The 14,036-nt window shown below is 42.6% G+C and overlaps 1 protein-coding gene across 2 annotated transcripts in view; it reads right to left on the reverse strand.

Annotated features, from left to right (window-relative positions):
• Positions 1 to 14,036, reverse strand: part of LOC146857878 (uncharacterized) — a 1,488,219-nt gene that overhangs the window by 122,645 nt on the left and 1,351,538 nt on the right. The window lies entirely within an intron of this gene.

Raw genomic sequence — 14,036 nt, forward strand, 5'->3', positions numbered from 1 at the left:
GAAAGCTCTGGCTAAGAATAGGGGAGCTCGAGCTCTCCTAAAATACAGATCTATATGGGGGGTCTTAGTCTAATAACACTTTAAGCTATCTATCATGTTTAGAAACAAACAAAGCAAATATCTAAAGGAAATTAATGCCTATTAAGGTCACTGAGCCAACCAAAAATGCAGATTATGGATTACGATTTCTGATTTGGATCTTGATCTTATATTCAAGCCTACTAGTTTGCTCACCTACATGCTTTCTGTCATTTGATTTAATTTAATGACAGATTACTGCATTCTGCTTTTTGTTTTTCTCTCCCATAAAATGTTATAATGCTATATGTATTATTTTGCATTGTATAATTATAATATCTTTTCTTTTTGACAATAAAAGAAAACAAACAACAACAAAAAAAACAAAGAACTGTAGGTGCGAACCTAAAAAGTTCCCCAATGTGTGTGGGTTCAAAATGAAATAGAAATTTTAAAACTGTGAAAATGAAAGGAAACTGGTTAGAAAAATAGACATGTGTTGGAAAAAGAAAGTAAAGATGGCTCATGGAGAGTGAGCAAGCTGAAGTGCAAATCATAAATGGTGTGAGGGAATAAGTGTAAACAATGAAACAAGGATAGATGAGGTTCGATATAGTAAAAAGATCAAAAGGGTGCATACAGAAAATATGCACAAATTATCTCGCAGAGTGAGAACATGATTCAAAGGTCAATACATACAAGCGTTGGGATGTCTCAAAACATGAGACTGACATAGTTAAAGATAACAGAGGAATCCCATCCGGCCATTTAAACCAAGCGGTTTCAAAGAGTCTAAAAATTTGATCCAATGGTTTTCTCTCTGTAGAAGGTAGTTGTTATTGTCTCTTCCTTCTTGTTTGTCCACGACCTCTAAGATGAGAAATTTCAATTGGCTGATGTTATGATGGTTGTCAATGAAGTGACCTGCAATGACTGATTTCAAATTTTTTGTATGGATGTTACTCTTTTGTTCATGTACCCTCGTCTTGATCTTTCTTGCCGTCTTGCCTACGTATACCAAGCCACAGGGGCACTTCAACATGTAAATTACATTCATGTCGCAGTTGGCAGTGACTTTGCGCTTGATTTTGGTGCCTTTCATAGTATGTGTCATGGTTGCCCCCTTGATAATATTATTGCAGTTACTGCAGTTATAGCAAGGTATGGTTCCTTTGTAACTGGTTTGTGTGATGTCTTTAGGCCTTGACGTGATCAGTTCTTTGATATTTTTGCCCGTGATGTACGCACAAATGGGCATGTTCTTGAAAATCCCTTTGAAATCACGTTCCAAGGCAAGGATAGGCCAGTGGTCTTTGATGGATTTCTTGTATCATTGACTCAAGGTGGAGAACTTAGACACTACAACTATGCCGTTCTCGTCTGTTCTCTGAGTTGTAGTAAGCAGGTCTGTTCTTCATTTGTTTGAGCAGCGAGTTGTGGCCTCTTCAAGCACATTGCAGGGGTAGCCTCTGTGACTGAATCTGTTGAACATATCTTCAGCTTGTCTCTCAAAGTTGATGGGATTAGAGCCAATTCTTTTTACCCTTAGTAGTTGTGAATAGGGTAAATGATTCTTGAGAGAATGGTGGTGGAAGCTACGGTAGAGTAACATGTTGTTTCTGACAGTGCTCTTTCTGTAAATGTTGGTTTCTAAAGCATTTCTAACTTTGCTGATAAGTACATCCAGAAAGGCTATTGTTTGTTCGCTGACCTCATAAGTGAATTGGATTCTGTCGTTGATAGTGTTTAAAGAATTAAGCGCACTGATCAAGCTGTCATATGAACCCTTCCAAACAATGACTTACTCATTGACCAGAGAGTGATACTCCTGAAGCACGCGACAACCTCACATCTACAGATCACCATCATGGTGCATTTTCTAACCCATCAACACAATAGGAGCTACAGAGGGAGAAAGGCCAGGCCGCCCCACATCAGAAACAACAACTGGCCTGACCAAAAATACACCTAATACTACAATTTCGACACCGGAGGGGTTTCAAATACTTTCCAACTCCCTCATCGGTGTATTCCCTGTCACTGGTCAGAGTGTCGTGGTGTATCAATTTTATAAAACCACTGTCATTAAACCATCATAGAGCTTATCCCACCCAAAAATGACAAAGAAAAAGTTTTGGAAAGGAGAGAAAACACCTCACGGTCGTAACACAAAGGGGGTTGCTGGGTAGTACTCACCGGCATACCCACTTATCATCATAGGTTACTTTCTCTCCATGCAGCAAAAGATAAGTGTGTGTACTATCGTGAAAATCTCAAACCCAATGAAGGTGAAAGAGACAGCGATACCCAAGTGTAAATGAACTGTCAGTGCGTAATGTCTTTACAAGTGCCCATTGGACCCCTGTGAGAATACAAATATATCATTCTCACCGTTAAAAACCAGTAAAGCTTACTGGCTCGACGTGACTTTATTAAGTGCTGTAAGCTTTCCCAATTAAAAATGGTTTTAATCAAACCATAGTCAATTTTCTTAAGCCAACATGTTTCGTTGCAAAACAATCATGCAACTTCTTCAGGGCTGTTGGGGTTCCAATTACAAACTTCATGCGAGATTCACATCAAACCTATGATGCTATGACAAGGAGAAAAACAGAGATGTGCAATATGCAAAAGCCATCTAACTTTTTAGAGGACATAATATAGTCAGCAGCTGCTCTAGAAGGTAAAAACAAATCCTTCATTACCAATTGGTTGCGGAGACTCCTCATACCTGCAACCGTCTTTCCGGTGAAGCACGCGTCAGCTGATCACGTGCCCACGGGGTGACTGCCCAATGTGTAGTCCCCTACAATTGTATGCAAAATAACATTACTTCACACATCAATACATCTCATTCTCTACTGACATTGCTGCTTCATTATAACATTATCCAAAAGGGGTCTGTCAAATCCTTCTTCGATATTCCCTCCACATCAAAACTTTACTTAATTTGACAAACCATGATGCGGGCACGCAAATTGTCCATCAACGACCTCTCCCCTTCAAAACACAACCGAGTTTCCATCATGTCTGCGAAATGCAGCCGTACCTTAATGCCTGCACCCACTGCTAAAAAATAATAATGACCGTGCAACCAACCCTGCTCACGGATTCACACTGAACGCCCGTTTCGCGTTCGTAACGGGGGGGGGGGGGGGCAGAATAGAACTTTTACCCACTCCTACAAAGTGGCCGTGCGCCCAAACCTTACTCACGCATTCACACTAAATGCCCGTTTCGCATTCATAACAGGTGGGGCAGAATGGAACTTTCACCCGCATTGCATGTGGACCTGTAACCATACATCTTACCCTTGCCGCGTCCCGCCGGCATCTGCAATGCTCCGTCTTGGAGCTCAAACAGCCGCGCGGTATAAATACGTGATAAACCCTGCCCTCATTCTACGTGGGCGCCATGCGTGATCAGTAGATATACTCTGTCTACAACGGCGGCCATCTTAAAGTGGAGCCAGTAGTTTTGCAGTAACTTTCAGAGTTTGTTAATCCTGGTTTCAGTACTTTGTTTATTTATTTAAATCAGAGCAGCAGTGAAAAAATCAGGATGTGCAGAGGCAAGGACGAAATATTTTTATGGGGGGCAATGTGCAAATTATCGATAAGGCACGTGCAAAGATAATGATACCATGGCCACCTCGGCCCATAAAGAACTCATTTAAAAAAAAAAAAAGTCTTTTTCAAAAAACGAACGTCCATGAATGTTCATGTAACCACAGGGACATCTAAAAACACGGACCCACAGCGTGTATCAGAAGTGTGCATAATATTATGTCCCACTTCAACCCCTTAGTCAATACAAAGGAGGAGCCCAATATACTTGAGAGGCGCCCGTGTGACGGACCAACGATGTTCCAGCTTATACAGAACATATGCCTCCCATTTATATACCATTGGACCATGTATCTAACCATTTACTACACCGTCACTATGTCCTGATGGACAACAGCCACAACTTTGGTACAAGTAGTTGTGGTTCTACCATTATGTACCAAACTGTAGAACTTAATTGTACATCGTCAAGACATTGTGGTGTGATGGAATAACCATCAATGCAGAGAATAAATAGTACGTTAGGCCACAGAATTACTAGCGGATTCTCAGTGTCTACCAACTTTGTTCCACTCAATTGAGTCGTTCAATCTAACCTGATATGCTCTTTCAGAGAAAATCCTTTTCACTTTTTTCCTTGCCAAAATGGATTCGATATTGTGTGTCTTACCCATCACCCTCTCGAGAACGGTACATCTCAGATCCCTGGGATCATGTTGTTTCTCGTGAAAGTGTTGCACCAATCGAGTTGTCAATTTTTTGGCTTTGAGGGTACTTAGATGTTCTTGTACACGCACTTTCACCTTTTGGGAGGTCAATCCAATGTAATGCAACCCACAGTTACACGACAGTCTAATAATGACATTGGTGGTATTGCAGTTACTGAACCTATTCAAAAACCATGTTCTACTGTCCTTCAAGATTACACTTTTGGTGACCCAGGTCAGGCTACAAACTGAACAACCACCACACGGATAGTGGCCGGGTGGAAGGTTAGATAACTGTGGTGTTGTAAGGGTACGAGTATTGAAAAGTTTATCCTTAAGGTTAGGAGCTCTCTTAAATGCAAACCGTGGGGGTTGCATCTTATTAGTGGCCGTGTCTAAAATGGACCAATGCTTCCTCACTATCTGTCTCACATTTGTTGATAGTGGATCAAACGTTGTAACCACAGGGAGGCACTCGTTCTTCTGCTTCACATTCCTCTCCAACAACGCATCACGTGGAATATTCCAAGCACGTTTTTGTGCTTGCTTGATGACTTTCATGGGATACTCCCTCTCTTTTAACTTGGTCACCAATTTTTCTGATTGCTCCACAAACTTGCCAGTTGTAGAACAATTGCGACGATATCGCAAAAACTGGACCACGGGAGGTTATCCCGCAAGGCTCTGGGATGGAACAAGCGGTAATGGAGAAGGTAATTCCTATCTGTGGGCATTGATGAACATTGGTAACCAACCCCTGGTCCATGGCTGTAATATCTACATCCAGATACACAGCAGACATATTACTGAAGGACCAGGTGAAACGCAGGCACTCATCAGCTTGATTAAGCCATGTCAGAAATGATGACACCCGGTCCTCTGTTCCAGTCCAGATACATAGGACATCATCAATATACCTCCTCCAAAGAGAAATATTCTCTTTGATGGGGTTGGAGGCATGATGTATAACATTTTCGTCAAACTGGCCCACATAAATACAGGCCAGGCTAGGGGCGAATGTAGCCCCCATTGAAGTCCCCAACACCTGTAGGTACAGTTGGTTATTATATTCAAAAAAGTTTTTAGTGACTGCCAATTCAATACATTGCAGGACAAATGACTGGGGAGTGTCATAAAACCATTCCAGCGCCCCAAGAGCACACGCTGCTGCCACCAGCATTGCATCTTGGGGTATGCTGGTATACAAAGATTCAATATCGATGATTACCAGCAGTTGATTCTCAGGGTCGAATTCCACAGTCTTATGAATATTCAATATGTCAGTGGTGTCCTGCACGAATGAGCGTTGTGTGATGACTGATTCCCTTAGAAAAATTCCGCAAATTGGGACATGAGCTCCAATACTGACTGGATGCACGAAACAATCGGACGTCCTGGCGGTGGACGATGTGGCTTATGGATCTTCGGCAGAATGTAAAATGCCGGAACACGCGGTTTCTGGTTGATGATAAAATTCGCTTCCTTATGCTTTATCCATTTTTTCTCCATTGCGTTTTCTAACACCCCTGACTCTTTGAGATTTTTCTGATCCTAGAACACAGCACCCCCCTTTTTCCAATTTGATCAACATGGCATCTGAAGATATATCTAACCTCACCGAACTTAGAGCAGACACATTTGCCTTTGCAGAGGAACATGTAAATAGGATTTACACATTGATACAGGAGGATACCACGTCATCTTCAAACTCACACAACAAAGAGAGTAACATCAGGCAGCTGCTGCATCTCACAAAGAGAGAGAGATCAATCAACGCTTACATGCAAGCACACTGATCAAGTGCCATCACGCACAAAGAATCCCAGGGGCTTGCGGATCCCCTGAAACCCAATAAGAAGGAAGGGCTAAAACTTAAGTTTCAGAAACTAGAAAGACTCAAGAAAAATGAACTATCCAAGTGGTGGGACGGGGTCATCCTTAAGAGGTACCTAGAGAACAAAAAAGTACCCAGAGGTCTGAGGATCCTCACGTTCCCCAACTTCGATGACCTAGACCCAGACTTACTCTCCGAGTGGGAGGATAATTTGCACAATTCCTCCTTTAATATGATGAAGATACTTATCGCCCATGCAGACATAAAATGTACTAAATTCCAGATTGAGGTTTAAGCTTTACTGGAAGAAATCAAACAATTACATTTAGTTGAGGCGACCACAAAATACTATGCCATCCTGAAAGAACAGATCTCTGCACATCAATCGGTAGTTAAGAGCAGGAAACTCCACAAAATCATGAGAGATGATCGTGATTACGACAATGGTCGTATTTTCACTTTCACAACATGCCACCATAATATACAAGTACCAAGGAGCAATACATTAGCCACGCCTGACACCGGGAGTATTTCTAGCATTAGCGCAAGCTCAGATGCATCTTTAATAGACTAACCAAACAGGGAAGGAGATATGGACAGAGGGGCACAGGGAGCATGCTCCTCAACTTTTTTGGAAGAGGTACTCCGCTTCAGGATCGGAAACAAGAAGCAAAGAGAAAAACCAGGAGAGTGGGAGGAGGAAAAATGGCAGAAAAGGGCAGGGTACTAAAACAATACCAAAAGAGTCAGCTGAACAAACGCCAATGATTAACATGAATATGAATAAGATGATTGAGAACATGAATATTGATGATCTTGTTGTGAACTTATCTGATTATCCATTGACCATACTTGAGAATAATGTACTAAATAAAGGACTTGGCTACCGTTGTGTATCCTGGGCTCTGTTTTCTGAATTGTATATTGATCTGTACAAATTTGTTAAAACAGCCAAACTTAAGTGTCACTTTGCCACTAACAATTTAGAACGACCTACAGTGGAGGTTGTTGCACCACAAACTGATGTCACAGTGTCACACATTAGAGACGTGTCTACACTCTTGTCCCTGGACAATGACAATGAGTTCTCACTTGAACACGTGCTTGACAGCATGAACATCACACAGGACTATACCTGTGAAAGTGGGTTGCACACACGCAGCAAGTTCACTCCGCAGGGCACACATCTCAACATCATTGAAGTATTTCACAACCTAGTGACTGAAGACTTACACCGTCTAGAAGACAGATTACAGAGAAAAAACAAGAGATACACCAGTGACAACCTCACCTCTTAAGAAAGAAAAGCGATCCAAAGCTTACTCATGAATGACTCAATAGTGATTCGGGAAGCAGACAAAGGGGGTAACGTTGTGGTGATGAATAGAAACGACAACGAGGGTGAAGTACTCAGACAGCTAAGCAACTCTACGCACTATTCTAGACTCACTCATAACCCATGCACAACAGCCACCATGAAGATCAATACTCAACGACTACATTGGAAGGAAGTGGGCCTCCTGTCTCATACTGAATCCAATTTCCTTACAATCCTCAATCCAAGGTTTCCTTTTATTTATCTTCTACCGAAGATACACAAAAAACAGCCCTTTCCTTCTGGGCGTCTGATTATCTCTGGCATCGGCTCAATGACAGAAGCATTGTCTAAATTTGTTGACACATTTTTACAGCCATTAGTGACCAACCTGCCCTCCTTTGTCAGGGATAGCACAGATATACTTAACAAGTTTGAAGACCTGGAATGGGATGAAAGGATGTGGTTTGCAACACTTGATGTAGAATTGCTATATACATGCATTAGGAGGGACCTAGGCAAGAGAGCTATTGACTTCTTTCTTACCAAGAGACAGGCGACCCTTTATGACCATAACCAAATTCTGTTAGAAATGATTGATCTCATCCTAGATAACAACTTTTTCTTGTTCCATTTGACCTGGCACAAACAGGAACAAGGGACTGCGATGGGATCCAAATCTGCTCCATCGTACGCAAACCTCTTCAGGGGGTGGGTGGAACACACATATGCATGGTCATGAGCGGCCTCAGACTGGGCCATGCACATCCAGTTCTGGGGCCGGAACACTGATGACATTATCATCCTACGAACACGTACAGGACCTGAGCTAAGGGAATATTTAGACTTCCTCAATCACAACACCCTCAATGTCACCTTCACCCTAGAGATGTCACAGTCCAAAATTAACTTTTTGGATCTTGTGCTGTACGTTCAGAACAACAGGATTCAGAGTACACTATATAGGAAAGAAACTGCGGTGAACAGCATACTGCTTTTCACCAGCTCTCACCCAAACTCAACTAAAAAGGCTATCCCATATGGAGAGCTGATACGTATTCGTAGAAACTGCAGCAAAGATTCAAACTTTGACATACAAGTGAAACTAGCAACAGGCAGGCTGAAAAGAAGAGGCTATGAACACAGTGTACTCAAAATGGCGGACATTAGGGCAAGGGCCCTTAAGAGGAAAGACACACTTGTGAGCAAGGCCAAAAACACTAAAAAGGGCAAAGAAAGACTCTTGTTCATTACACCTCATTCTACACTCAATCACGAGATGTTCAAAATTCTTGGCAATCACTTGGCACTACTCAAGGGGGAACCAGGAGTTAATAACATCATCACACAGAGACCATCCATGACATTCAAAAGATGCAGAACAATCAGGGACTCCTTGTGTCCTAGCTTTACCTTTTGCAAGACACCACAATGACAAAGCTGGCTTCACAAACCCTTGGGGTTTTATACCTGTGGCACCTGCAACATCTGCAACTTAGGCTGCAACAAAACTACGACTTTTAGCTACAACATGGATACACAACACAGGATACGGCAGTTCATCAACTGTCTCACCAGCTTTGTGATTTACTTACTGATCTGTGGGTGTGAGAAGATCTATGTAGACAGCACCACAAGGCAGCTCAAAACACGCATTCAGGAAACATCGCAGAGCAGTACTGAATGGAGACACAGCATACGCACTGGTATCTCACAAGTGCAGAAGTGGAGTTGATAAAATCAAGTACCGCTTTCATGGCATTGATGTTGCTTTAAGCAACAAAAGAGGAGGAGGTAGAGTACTGACTATCAGGACATGACATTTCTTTTTTAAGACTATGACTCCTGTCTCTCTGATCGAGTACTATATCAAAGCAGAACATAGTGTCTTACCATCCTAGATATTTTACTATTGATACGCCAAGACCTGTTGTTTTTTATGGGATCAAATCAACCTAATGTGCTGTTTAACCTCTTGTTTGTGGCACATTTACCCCATTGCCAAACAGTTCAAATGGCGACTCCATCTAACATTTCGTGATGTGGATTTTTAGGTGTGTGGCACTGTAACCAAATTACCCGCACATCAATGTCATGACGTCAAATATGTTTCTAATGCCCCTTTTAACTTAGACTTGACTCACGGATAATCTCATATGACGTGGCACTTGGACTCTGTCCTTGATCTCTGTCCATTCTCCACAATGTGTTTTTTAACTCTATTCTGTGGCACTGTAACCCCATTGCCAACCAGTTCAAATGATGACTCCATCTAACAGTTTGTGATGTAGAATTTTGGGATGTTTGGCACTGTTACTAAATTGCCTGCAAACCAATGTCGTAACGTCAAATATGCTCCTAATACGCTCCTAATACTCCCTATTTTGTGGCACTGTAACCCCATTGCCAACCAGTTAAAATGCTGACTTCATCTAACATTTGTGATTAAATTTGGGATGTGTGGCACTGTAACCAAATTGCCTGCACACCAATGCCATTTCGTCAAATATGCTCTTAAAACCTTCTATAACTGAGTTTTGACTCACTAATGATGTTATATGACATGGCACCTCGTTCTCTGTCCATTCACCTTAACCTTTATACGACCTTCTAATTCACGTCTTAACTCTAAATACTCTCTATCAGCTATACTTGCATCCTTGATGACATAGGTCACCATGGGTGACCGCCCTCCCTCACTTCTTCGGACCTCTCGTCTTCACCTTCTCTCTGAGTTCACTTACCTGACATCACATTTTGAATTTTTGATTTTTCTCTCTAGTACTTCTTCACATTTATACAGAATTGTAATATATTCAAATGGTAGGCTTCTTCTACCTGTGGACACCTATTACTTATCTCATGATGCGTATACTACAATCACCCTTTGGTGCTGACAGTTACTTGTGGTTCAACCTATTTATTTGCCCGTAACTATGATGGCCTATTACCGACACTTAGGTTGTCGGCCTAGTCGTCTGCCAGCCGGAAATAGACGCACGGAACCGATTCACTAACCCTTAATTCCTATGACATTCACCCTCATGATGGTTGCCGGTCCAGTCTTCCGCTACCCAGAAGTACTTTCACGCATTGCAAGGTCAATGGCGGGAAGAAACAAGGAGCTCTCAGACCGTTTCCATTCCGCTGAGAATTGGACACTAGCCAGACACGGGTGAATCTCACGCAACACATCGATTTACACTTATAAGTCAAGGGACGGGTAGAGAACAATTGCTCACGCTACATCGCAGTTACCGCATGCCGATAGCACGGACACGTACATTCGGCATGCATCCATTTGATTTCCACTTGTTTGTGTGGTCGTGGGCTCACCCTTTAGGAAGGGGCCATTTGTTATAGTTTTATGTTAAATATATTTTTCTTTGTCTTTACGAACAAGCGCTTATGATTGTGCCTTAAACCTAACTTGACCGTCATGCTTGCCCTATGCCCAACTGACTACAGCCTACCGTAATATGCTTGCCTCACGACAATTAACGGGGGCAGACTTTCTTGCACATGGGTCTATTGGTAACAATTTATTACTGGACTTACAGCCATAGCGAGCATGCAACTGGCGCGATTAACCCTGTTTACATAGTTGTTACGTAGCTGAGCCCGGCTTCTCACTAGTATCTATTGCGGACTGATGCGCAAGGTACTTAATATTGCTGATTCTTCATATGGGTCGTCCCGCACGCCGGAGTTGACCCTAGTTTTTATCGTTCCAATAGATTTTAATCTACACTGAAGATACTTTGGCATATTACTCACCTTCTGGGCTAGGATCTTCTTATTTATGGACATACAAGCGGACGTGAGGTATGTCTACTACAAACTTCGTTCCACTATTGCTTTCTAGTGGTTACCACCTTCCCACTATCTTTACTTACACCATTTTTCTCCAATGAGGTAGTCTTGATTTTACTCCTTGTCCCGAAACAGACGCATCACGCTGATCTCGCAATACGGATACTTACTTTTTGGCGAGACATTAGCAACATTACGTCATGGTAAGCTGGCTCTCGAATGAGACGCTTGCGTTTTCATCTCACACTTAGGCACCTGGGTGTTGTTTAACCTTGAGATCCAACCGCAACTTTCTAAACTAGGGGTTGGAATCCTTTCTCCTTTCTCCCACGTATGTACACGTTCTTTCACACTTACTCACGTCACCACGCTCTCGCAAATGGAAAGTTTATGCGGTTCTTCTTTCTTCAAACTATTACTATCCTAAATTCGTACGTAAGCATCTCCTTTCCATAAAATCGGGCTTACCAAAAGACCCTTGCCCTGCCAAAATCATGCATCTGGCCGCAAGGAGAATTGAAGATGAACTGACTCCGTTAATTAACCAAGTGCTGGAGTCACCTTAGACCCCTCGGAGCCCAAGAACTACCGCCAGATAGCTGGTCTGCCTATAGCAGCTAAAATATTGGAGAAGTCAGTGAATCAGGTACTAACTGAGTACCTGGACACCAACAATCTGCTGGACTCGACTCAGCATGGTTTTCGATAATACCATTCTACAGAATCCGTTTTGATTGTAGCTGCGGAGGAGATCCGAGGAATAGTGGATAGAGGGGGCAAAGCAGTCCTGTCAGCAGCTTTCGACACCGTGAATCACACGGTGTTAGTGCAGCGGCTGCAGGAGGCAGGGATTGAGGGCTCAGCCTTGTCCCTCCTCTCATCGTTTTTAGAGGGGAGGGAGCAGAACCTGTACTGGGAGGGCATGCAGTCAGATAGTTTCCATCTGCCCTGTGGGGTCCCACAGGGATCAGCTTTGTCACCAACGATGTTTAACATCTATGTTATGCCCCTGGCCAGACTTATCAGGAAGCATGGTTTTGCCCTGGTGTCATACGCAGATGATTCCCAAATTATAATCTCAATAGCTAAACAGCCTGAAGATACAGCCATCAGGTTTCATGCGTGCCTTGCTGAGATTATGTCCTGGATGAACCATAGCTTCCTAAAAATCAATACTGACAAGACGGAGGTCATTGAGTTTGGTCAGTGGCGACCCCTGTGGAATGACTCCTGGTGGCCAGCGAGAGCAGGAGAATGCCCCAGCCCTGTCCCCAAGGTCAGAAACCTCTGAGTTATCTTTGATAGCCAGTTAAATTTCTCTGCTCAGGTAAATAGTCTTACCTCTTCCTGCTTCTTCTTAATACAAATTTTGAGAAAGATCTTTCCTTTCATTGGGGAGGAATTACAAAAGACAGTGGTGGTGGCTCTCCTTTTATCTAAGCTTGATTACTGTAATAACTTGCTGCTGGGGATTAATAAAACCCAGATGAATAGGCTGCAGTCACTGCAGAATGCCGCAGCCAGGCTGCTACTAAATATACCTAGAGGCCAACCAACGTTTTCTGTAATTAGAGCACTTCCCATACAGCAACGTGTGGAATTCAAGGCGCTATGCCTGGTCAACAAAGCACTTCACGGAGGAGGAGCTAAAGACATCCAAAAAATGTTCAAGCTCTATACCCCAGCTCGTGCTCTAAGATCCAGTAAGTTGGACCTTCTCCACATTGATAGGGTTAGGAGAGTGAGATGGGGTGGAAGAACCTTTTCTAACTGTGCAGCAAAGCTGTGGAATACAGACATGCAAATTCAATATAACAGACAATCTTTTAGTAGAGAAGAAAAAACCTGGCTGTTTGCCTCAATATAGCCCTTGTAATGTAGGCTGCACCACTTCCACATACACCAGCACCAAGACGCCACGGCATTCGAGCACTTTATAAACACATATCCTATCCTATCCTAAATCCTTTTCCTTCCTTCCACTTACTCGCGTTCCTTCGCATAAACTCAGGTCACCATGTTCTGGTAAAACGGTGTGTTTTTGCGGTTTTTCTTCCCTCTTTCCTTCTTCTTATGTTTTTTCTATTTACTTTCTCTATAAAAATGCTGTCTTTGTTCCACTGATGTCTAAAATGCCTTCATATTCTATGCTATTGCAGCCCTGAAAAATCCCATGTTTGGGCGAAACGCGTTGGCTGTCTAACGATGCAAACCAAGCGCATTTGAAATAAAGGCACACAAAGATTGCAATGAAAACATTTTCTTAGTGTTTTTCAAATGGTACACAATTTTGTTTTTACATGTTATCAGCTCATATTGCCTCTCATCTCCCCTTTGTGCCGAGGATACCCCGGCAGAATAAACCTTACAGCCAGAACACAGGAACGGAGATATCGTCATCAGATAGTGACAACAGACACAAACCCCGCACAGCAAGTACTGAACATCCACCTTCATCTAGTTTAGAAGTCCCACAGACCACTGGTGTTCCTTTTTTAGAGGAAGGTTCAAAAAACAAAGACGACCCAGGCGGGGCAAAGGAAAAAGAAAGAGAGAAAGAACTAAAGAGCTTGCCTGCAACGAGCAAGAGACTCAAGGGGAAGAAAACAACAACAACTTAGTCATCAACATCTCTTCCTTACAACTCAACCCCATAGAGATAAGCACTCTTCAAAAAGGCACATCCTTTGTACCTACCAGTCATACCAAGAGCCTTGAACTAGAAATTAGTCTTTTCAAACAGAAGCGCAATTTATGTCTGAGGAATTTTTTTGACAACATTT

This window comes from Triturus cristatus, chromosome 3_2, assembly GCF_964204655.1.
Source record: "Triturus cristatus chromosome 3_2, aTriCri1.1, whole genome shotgun sequence".
Taxonomy (NCBI): Eukaryota; Metazoa; Chordata; class Amphibia; order Caudata; family Salamandridae; genus Triturus; species Triturus cristatus.